We start from the raw sequence: 10,730 nt of genomic DNA, 5'->3' as shown, positions 1-10,730 counted from the left end.
TCAAGTGTATTTGCATTTACAGTTGCAACTTCTCTTGGATTAGCTGTGCCTGCTGGGGACCTTGATTCTGCACATGCCTGAATAACCAAACTGTACGGGCAGAAGATTGTGAGCGTGGGTTAGGACGGATGAAAATCCTTCAGGCTTTTAGTTGTATTTCAGTTTGATCATGTTACCAAGCCCATATCATGGTAGAAGCCTACTCTAGTGATATTTTAATATTATGTTTTATGAACTCTAAGTCATAATAATTGTATAGAAGTTTTTAGCTGCAACTATTTTTCTTGTCAAGCCTAATAAATTGTATTGTTAAATCTATGAATTAAAGTTTTAATGAAATACGTTTACTACAAAAGGGGACATGAAAATAAATAATAAGATTCTCATTTCTCCTCCAAAGCATTCCAGCTACTGTAGCAGTACTAATTAGAATGCTTATTCATACACACTGGTAAGTGCTATCATGGTGGCTCCATATGGATACACCAGGCCACTACATCTGTGCATGTATTGCCATCCTAAGAGGGAATAGCTGCTGAAATTGTGGTGAAATTCTGAGAAAACTTATGTCCTTCCTGCATCACATTTAGGAGTAAAGGACTCTGTTATGGGACTTGGCTGTGCTGTAATTTATTGAGCCATTGTCCTTCTAAAGCAATAATCTTGAAGAATTTGGAAAAGCAGAGAGCAGGGAAGAGAGGTAATCTCCAAAGAATAGATTTGTTTATAATTTAGAGTAAAAGAAGCTCAACGTCTGTTTGTACACATGTATTTCTTGTAGTTACATTTCCTGGATTTCCATGTAGGCATTAATTTTAATCATTGTAATATACAGTAATAAAAGTTATCCCAGTTCTTATTCTGTGTAACTGGAAATTGAATTTAGTCTGTGCTTAATCTACAGCAGCTGAGGGTCCATTCTTCACGATGCTGTGAATATTATTTTTGTTAGTATTTTGGACATACACAGGAAAGATGATGGATGCTTGGGTTCATTCATATGAGTTAAATAGTGGACTCTCTTTTGTTCCAGCACCTCTTACTTATGAGATTGTTCTGAAAAAAAATCATAACTTCTGTGACATCTTTCGAGAACATGAAGAGGATGAACCTGCTGATACATTTTCTGTTCCATCTCTAAAATATGAATTTTACTGCAAAGACAGTTAAGGAGGGGGGGAAAAAAGGTCTTTGGGGTAATTGTTTTTTGTTTGTTTGTTTGTTTTCAAAATAACAGGGCATGATCTTACTTTGAAGTTTCCATTTTTGTTTCTCATAAACTAATATGCATGGGTTTTGAATATGATTGATACCTTAATTTCTGCAAACATATGCTAATGGCAATGATGGGGATATTTTATAATGTTTTGAGTGTGTATTTAAAGTTCAATGAAGTACTGAAATAACCAGTAACCAAAAGGGAACGGACACTGATAATTAAACAAAAGTGATGCTGATCTAATGAAATATATATCTTGGCATGTTGGAGGACAGTGGCTTGTGAAAAAGAAAATTTACTTTCACTCTTCGCTAACTTTATTGTCTTTTTCTTTCTGAGTGAAAAAAGATCACAAGCTAAAAGATACCTTGGGGAATCTTTTTTTTCCAGACCACTTAATTACTTGCAAAGATAATCTGAATAACATTTGATCACATTTTTTATGAGAACTCCCTTTTAATTTTTCATTAGCTTTATAATTAACTGAATTTGTACAGTCATCAGTCTGTTTACAGCATTTTGCTCTGTAAAGTGGTGTACCAAACCCCATCTCTTTCTTTGCTTTCGAGATTATTACACAGAGTAGGGTAAGGAGATATCCTTCTCTTGGTGACTGGGACATGCATTTCTCCATAGCATCACAGTAATAGATGTATTTCCATAGGTAAAAAGGAAAATTGGCTTCTTGCTCCAAGTCTTGTTTGAATTTTCATTTCATTTGATTAAGGTAGGGAGGAATGCAAATTAAACAAAAGAATTGAAAATGAAATTAGAAAGATACGTTACTGAAACTCCACTGACAAGAGAACCTGACATGATTTCACCACGAATAATGCTTTCAGTCTTTATAGGGCGGGCTGCAGTTTGAATGGATGATATCTTAGGTTTTGTAAAGCTAAAGGACTTATCTGTTTTTTGTTTAAAGGCAGTCAGATAAGAGAATCTAAAGTTATGTCAAACAAATTACATTTTAGTTATTAGTGGCTAGTTTGTAAATATCAAAGACCCACTTATTGTAGTGCTTGGAGCTGCATTTGCATGCTGATGAAATGCAAGTGGATGGCTGTGAACTGTAGGGTTATCTCTAGTGGAGCAGTGGGGAGCTCCAGAATCAGAGAGTTGAGCATCTGACCGACTCAAGAGCCCAAGCTGCAGACCTCTTCTATTCACTTTCTTCACAACAATTAAAATATGCAAAGTGATAATTTTCCTTAAGTAGCCTTAAATGTGCGATCTATTTAAATGTGAAGAAAATTGCCTGAAGCTTCTGGTGTGAGGGACAAAAAAGAATAAATTATGCAAATAGCAGAAAAGGACTCTACCACTTGAACGCCTAATTTTCCTGTAATAAGCATACTGTTTCATTTAATTTTTTGCCTCTTATTAAAAGTGACAGTTCTTTTGCACTGTCTGATGGTTATATCTGACACAAGCTAGGGAAATGACTGCTAGACTAAATGCTAAAGCATTTTGGTAGCTTTTTTAGATGATGGTTACATTCACAAAGTAATTATGCACTGAAGAGTCGAGAAATAAGGTTTAATTACACAGTAATCGCTTCTGATGGACACGGCAGAAGTGTGAACACCACCAGACTGCAATCCATCAATGACAAACCCCTGGCCACTTTTAATTCCTTCTCATTTGCATCATAACCTCCGCACCAAGTTGCACAAATGCTGTTAAATGTTAATAGGAGCTGTCTCTCCACTCAAAATGAATGCTTAAGCTGTTTCATTTTTTTTTTCTCCTCCACCTCAGACCTTCAAAACCAGCTCCTCTCTGAGAGCAGGCATTAAGCACAGAGCATGGTGCGTGGTCACTGTTGTGCTAATTGGGAGCAACACTTAAAGTTTTATCTCTCAAGCGCTAATAATGCACAGTGCTGACAAACCAGTGAATAAGTAATGTACTTGCATGAGGAAGGGGGGCAACCAGGCATGCCTGGAATGAAAAATGCAGTTGGGACTGTTGTTCAGTGACTAGCTATTTGATTAGGCCCTGTAGTCATATTTAATCCAGACCCTTGGGGAGCATAGACAAAATTACATCTTCATCTCATCAAACATTCAGCCATATTTAAGCATTCAGCTGATCAAGCTTTTATTGTTTCTCTTGCAGCTACACAGACACAATGATGTCCTGTGTTCTTCACTCCATAACTCTGCAAAGCTAAGCCTAAACTATCTGTGCTCCATTTTTATCTTTTGTTTGTTTTTTTTTCACCCCTTCTCAGGGACAGGGCATATAGTGAGCTCTCATACCCTGCTCTGGCTGCTGTGCCATGGTTAAAGATTCACATCAGCTTTGCCACCCTTGTTTGTTTCTCTTTTCAGCCTTTTTTTAAAATATTTTTATTTTAATTATTTTTATTTTATTTTATTTTATTTTATTTTATTTTATGCCAGCTCCTTGGATTTCTGGATGTTTTCTAGGACAGGTCTAAATCATTAAACTGCAAACTGTTCTTTTTCTGTTAAGCAGCAGGTATCATTTTTGTCTTGACAAGAGGAGGCTCCACCTGCCGAATGCCCACCAATGCATCCAGCTGTCTGCTTTGCAGAACAGGCAAGGTAATTTGTAAGCAGTCTGGGAAGTTTAACAGTAGACTCTACGAAGTGACAAAAAAAAGCCTTTTTTCTGCATGAAGATTGAGAATTATCAACACCTTTCAGTGCATAATAGTTAAGCCTTTATCACTTCAGGAGCTGCTGATAAGGTTAAGAACACTAGACAAACTGCTCATTAGTGGAAAGGTTTGCCTTTTACATTAAAGACTGCTGGGTACTGAAGTTCCTCCAGTGAGCAATACAACCCTGGCATTTGAGAAGAACGAGCTAATCATTGTACATAAATGAATATGGAAAAGAAAACCTGGCAGGTTCCGATGTTATTAGCAAGGTTTCCCTCCACCTTCCTTGCCTGAATTGTAGGCACCTGAAATTGCAAACACCAGCAGTTCAGGAGACTGTCAGTGGACAAAGTGCTATCCAGGACACAGCATAAGGCCATGGACAAAGGTTGCCTTCTGGACCTGTCCATGCCACCTGCAGGGGGTGCCAACTGCTCTAGGGCCATCCTTGCTTCACCCTCTGGAACCTGGAACTGTGGCCCTCTGTGGGGACAGACCCATCCCAGTCCACTGGGACCACAGGTGGGTGTTTTGCTTCCTGTTTAAACTGACCAGTCCTTCTTGGCCTGAGTTGAGTCAGGATTTATCAGTAACCATCAAGAATGTTACACAGCACTTGGCCATAGCAGGAGGGATCATAACAGTGCTCCAGGGAGGTGAGGATTTATACATCTGCACCAGGAGCACAGCCCTGCACTGCTGCCTGGCATCCAGGAGCTCTGGCCACCACTCACTCTGACTCCTCAAAGTAAGGTGCTGTCATTAGGAGGCTAGAAACATCTGCTCTGCTCAGTATCACCACTGAGCTACTTTAAGCATAGCAGTGTGGGTAAATTGAGAGATGAAAAAGTAATGTTTTATGAGAAAGTAGTGTTTACTTAATCATCTAGAATTATTCAGTTCATATAACTTTTCGTTCTCCATCATCTGGAGACCAAAAAGCAAAAGAGCTTTCCTCTGGCTTAGTGGTAGATAACTGTAAAAAACATATGTCAAAATTAATTCCCAAACAAAACTGCTTCAGAATAAAAAGACAAGCTAAACTGTGTGGAGGAAAGCAACAATATAGTAGGTTAAAATTAAAAAGAAAAATCAAAATAAACATATTAAGAATGCTGGGGTCTTATACAGAAAGTAGGTGAAATGGATAGCCTTTGCTGCAGCTCCTGCTGCATGGTGGAAACCCTTTCACCAAGTGGCTAATGGGGTAGCTCCAGTTATTAGCCAACAAAGTCCTGCAAATTGAAGTTTGCTCTGTTGTAATTACTGTATGTTAAATATATTTATGCGAGTGATGTGTTTTCTTTTGAACTGGTAAAATAAAGGGAGGAAAGACTTATGCCGGAATTTACTGGGTTCTTCCACCACAGCTGCTCACTTTCTCACAAACACATTTCCTCAAAGACAGGATCTATCTCTATACCTCCATGAATGTTAAGTGGGGCATTCCAGCTAAAACCACCAGTATTCTGGTTTATTATCTTGAAAAAATGAAAACTGAAATAGTTGGTTTATATTTCTGAAAAAGTTCATGACACATCCCCAGAATCACCTTTGCCAAAGAAGAAGGTTTTTAAATTCAGAGAGAAGGCTCCCAGTTGCTCTTGAAAATTTGTCTGTAAACATTTTTTTTACTTTTAATAAGTTGGGGTTTACTATGAACAACTTCATCTTTTCTCTGTACCCTGAGTGTGGGAGGAGTCTTTTGTCTGCAATTCTCAATAGAGGTAATTTGGGCTGATGACATTCAGTGTTTCCCAGAATCAACCTTGAGACCTTGGACTGTATCTAGAAGTCAAGTAAGTTTTGACTAAGGTATGTATGTTACATACCCACAAGGGGTTATGATCTGGTGTGGAAGGATCATATTTTCCTAAACCCTTGAAAGAATAAGGTAGTCTTTAGTATAGTACTGCATCTATCTAGTACAGATATTATTTCTAAATTCAAAACCGGTTGCACACAAAATAAACAAAGGGTGTTTTGTTGAAATGGAAACCTTGAATGGCTGGTAAATCCTACTCTACATTTTTTTCTTTGTTATAGAATTTTTTTTTCTCATTTGTATTTTATGTCTACTTGAGTCATTTATACAAATTCAATAAAAAATACCTAACAGTATGCTTTTAACTTAAAACCTTGCCAGGTGCCATATTTTGTTCTCTTCTTTTTATATGGATATTACCTATTCTTCTAACAATTTAACAAGACATTTCATTAAATTCCAGTAATGTAATCAATGTAGGTGGAAACAAATTCTCCATGAACATAGAAATATCACGTTTAGAATATATAGTTTAAAAGTGTCTGTAATTTGATAATAATATTGTTTACCTTTATTCAAACTGTGATTATATCTTTATTCAGTAGTTTTTATGGGTTTGAAAAAGTTGAGTCCCTTTTCTCCTTTTCAGCTTGTTTTCAGAATTTGAAAAACGGAGATACAAAGGGAGCTGTGGCAGCTGAATTCTCTTTCATGTGTGTCCAGTCCAGGTGAAGCCCAGCATAATGTACTGTAATACGTCTCTTCAGTTCTCTGATAGAATGACCTGTGCATCCTCTAAATCCCCCACAGAATGCACAGACACAGACTGATTGAGGTGAGTATGGACTTAAGTATATATTGTTCTTTGTAGCTCTGAGGAATTGGCACTTTTGGCAAATGTGAGATGATGTGCATTGTAATCTATTGAGATATGAGTTCAGACTGGGCCCTCGTATACACTGTAAGAATAACTAAAAATTTGTCTGGAATAAGTTTTGTGATGGCTTTTTGTTGGTTTTCTTTTTTTTTTTTCCTTTCTTCCTCAAAACAAACAAAACCACACTCCTTTTTCAGAGTTTCTGACACTTTGCTGTTCCACTAATGATGGTAATCATGATGATACCTTTGTGGTAGGAGCCTCTCGGTGGAGGCTGGGTTAACATGGCACTAGAAATCCCAGCCTCTTCCTCAGAGTTATTGATACAATTATGGAAAGAAACTGGCAGAGGGTATGCACATGGAAACCATGGATTTTACCCTCCCTTATGGTACAGACTCTTAAAAGAAATTTATTCTGGCAAAGAGGAATGAATATTGAGCATAGATGCTCCCAAATCATAGCTCATAACCATTTCAACAAGATCACCTTTCCCGTATAATTGGATAAGAAAATTTTATTTTCTTTTTCCATAATAGGAAAGGAGTAGGGCAGTGGTTTATCTTGCAGGTCTCAGTGACAAAGGAGTATTTTAAATGCTTAGTCTTTTGTTCCATAATGAATGAGAAACAAGAGGTCTAACACTTTAACAGAGAAGGTAGTTACAGCAATTAAACAGCATTTTTAATAATCCCCCAACCTTTCTGTTGGGATCAAAAGCTTGATCCTGATCCTAAACTAATATGATTGTATTGTGAGTGCATACCCCTCTCTGGCTCTCTACCTGGTGTACAAAACTCTCCCCTTGCTCCCCTGCTCCTGGCACTCCCAGGGAGTTCGCCACTCCCCCTACCTCAGGGATCAGCCTCCTTTGTAAAATGCGCTAGATAACAAACCCAGCAGATTTTTCCTAATGTTGCTGTATGTCAGTAACACCGTTTCTGGCCACTCAGCTTCACTGGCCCTGTGGAGCTTGGGCTGCCCTGCCTATGGCTGTGCTTGACTGGGGCTGCTGGGAGACAGCCTGGAGGAAAACCCTCCTCCTGTTTTCCCCAGGTGCCATAGGGCAGAGAGGCTGATACAAGTGCTGCTTTTCTGCCTTCAAGGCTATACTCATAAATACATAACCACAGGCATATATATCAGGATCTTAAACAGTTAAATAAATAAAATTATCACAGGAATGCTGTGGGTCAATAAAAGAAAGGATAGATTTTAACATGTGGCTTTTAGAAAAGTTTTGTGAGAAGAAAAATTGCCTAGGATTGCAAAGACTCTAAGAGGTATTTCCACTTACAAATAAGATGCAGTAAAATTAATTGGGATCTGCATAGATAACCAAATTGAAATGTTACTAAATTCAAGATTTTTGATCTTAAATATAAAAACACAACTTAGGACTTTAACATTTAGATTACTGTTTTTTTCTTTTACAAAGCCAAAAAAAAGGATAGATTTACGAGCATTCCTCAGAAACATATTTTACAAAAAACAATTTTTGAAAAATATTTTCAATTGCAACATTTCCAATTTTAAACTACTTTACTCAGGGTCATCCTGTAATCTAAATTTTTAGGCATCATTACTTTCCTTTGGCACATAAAAAAGAAATCTGGGAACACTGACATCTTAGCAGTAACCCAGAAGAGATTGCTTGTTGATGTTTGGGTTAACAGGAATAAAGCATCCAGAATGTATTACCTTAATTGGCTGGTTTTGTGCTAACATGTGTGCATTAGTATGTTCTAAAATATCTTACCAAAAAGCTTAAATACATTTCAACAAATCTGTTTGAACTCTACATTTCTGCTGCAGGCAGAATAATGTCTTGGTTTTCTGTTTGATTCCGAACTTCTTGCAAGGGAGATTATGGATTCATCAAGGAAGAATACTTCATGCAAATACAATCAGCTCCAGGATTCATCTTTGTGGAGTGTGAGAAAATTCTTTTCTAACACACAAAAGATTGAGGTGGAGAACCTGCTCTATGAGGCTGAAGGGTAAACAGGGAGCTCTCATAGCTGGGCCTGCAATAGCCCACCTGCAGTTGTATTGGCACACTGTGCTCCCTTTGTCTGTGGATGAAACTCACCAATTACTTTAATAGCTAATACCGCTTTTCTCAGCATGAGTGGATTTATTTTGATGTGCTTAGAACTTTTTTAAGAGTTCAGGAGATGTGAGGTAATGTAGGATTTAAAGAAGTACATGTTTCATTCACCACTCAAAATTAAAAGTACTCACCCTGTATAATTCTCTTCCTGCTCACAGTCTTGGCCCTTGGGCGAGGGAGGATAAAATTAATGCAACAGAGTTGGAGAAACCAAAGTGAGAGGGCTCTGGTTTATACATCCAGTGGTGTCCTCAAGCTACATAGTTTGTATAGAGGCTTTTTCCTTATGTAGCTATTTGAATGCAGAATGTGTTTTCCTTCTGGCAGAATCCAGTTAGCGACCAGTGTATTTACACTTTCAGCTTGTGAGAAACAAGGCTTACATCTATTAAATTTGTATGTCTCTCTACTAACATGATTTTCCCCCTGAAATCTTAAAAAAAATCCTTTAAAGTTTACAGTAAAGATTGAACTTTAATACAGAGATACTGAATTTGGGTCTTTATGTAGCAGATCTTAACACCTGAAGAGTAACATCACCAAATGTTCATAAAATTGGCAAATGTAAGTGCAGTAAAAATATCAGTATTCATTTGTGCACAGTAGCACAGAATTGTCTAATGCAATAAGAAACCAGTTGGGAAAATACATGTCCAATTTTTTTTGGGGGGGGGGATTTGGATATAGGAATGCAATAGGAAGAGCTGAGTTTCAAATGTCTTTCTCAGCTTAAGAAAAGGAATGATAAAACAGGATTGAGAAATCTACTGCTGACTTTCAAATGCAGGTGCATAGGGGAAAAATATCTGCTTGACCAATGACCTTGCCTTTCTATAACCACTAAAAGTTGATCCTGAGATATCAACACATATTCCCAATTTTGTCGAAAACAATCTTTGGAGCCTACATTTTACTCTTAAGGAGATATTAAAAATGTATGCTTTCAGCACTTCTGTAACACTCAGTCAGGATGTTGTCAATGCCATCATTTCATGGCTTAGGCTAGTCTTGGGTGACTTGTCAATATTTCTGTTTCAGAAGTTCCATCACAGAAAGTGGTTGCAGCTATGGCAGAAGTCAGTAAGACTGGATACCAATGTTAGATGACAGGTAGTCAAGTGTCAAAATAGTCCATAGCCACCATTGACTTCCATCAAAAGAAGATTGATACCAGGTTGTAGCTGCATTTTCCAGCTACCAAGAACTACCACTCCTCAATTAGTAAGCAAGATGAAATTTTGTGGAAAACAAAAAAAATTGAGTTAATGGATCTTTGTTTGTTAGACTGCTGCCATCTCACTTCCTGCTTAAAAGACATGCTTAAAACTTACAAGTCAACAAACACACACCCCCGTTTCTTAAAAGCTGAGTGTACTTTGTGCTGTGAATAGAATAAAAAATCCCTCTGCTTCCTGTCTCACTGCTCTCAAACAAATAAACATTTTCTTCTCCCTCTTCAGCAACCTCTGTTAGCCCTTGTCAGGGGAAACAAAGTTCATGCAAAATTATTCGTAGATTGCAAGAACACATATATTCAACCTAAAACCCAACTGTAGCATAACCCAAATCAGCTGTCAGCCAAGCACTCCCTTTCCAAGTCAAATGGCTAAATAAAATTAGGGAAAGGGCTTACATCTACACTGAGGATGAAGAACTGATTGAGGAAGTCATCATCATCATCATCATCATGGCTAGTCTTCGCAAACGAAGATTTGAGAAGGGCACTACCCACGCTTGCTGCAAGCTGCTGGTGGCTAAAAAGGCCGATATGGGGTAGGCAGGTCCGGTCACAAAAGGCACAGCGGAATGTCTCCCTAGGTGACATTGGCAAGGAACGGTTCTTTCTGTGTTGTCTTTTCTCCTCAAGACTGACTCTCCGTGCATTCTCAAAGGAAGCAGCAGCGTCGTGAATGGTGTGTCTCCATGAATCCCGATTGGAGGCCAGAGTGGACCATTGGTGGCAGTCAATATGGCCAAGGCTGAGGTGTTGTTTCAGGGAGTCCTTGTATCCTTGTAGATTGAGGAACTACAATGTCAACATATACCTAGGAGGGGAAAATCAAAGGTAATTATAAAATGTCTAGGATATTGTCATCTTTCCTAAAGTATTAACACAAGAGAATT

This window comes from Pithys albifrons, chromosome 8, assembly GCF_047495875.1.
Source record: "Pithys albifrons albifrons isolate INPA30051 chromosome 8, PitAlb_v1, whole genome shotgun sequence".
NCBI lineage: Eukaryota > Metazoa > Chordata > Aves > Passeriformes > Thamnophilidae > Pithys > Pithys albifrons.
This window is presented reverse-complemented; position numbering follows the sequence as displayed.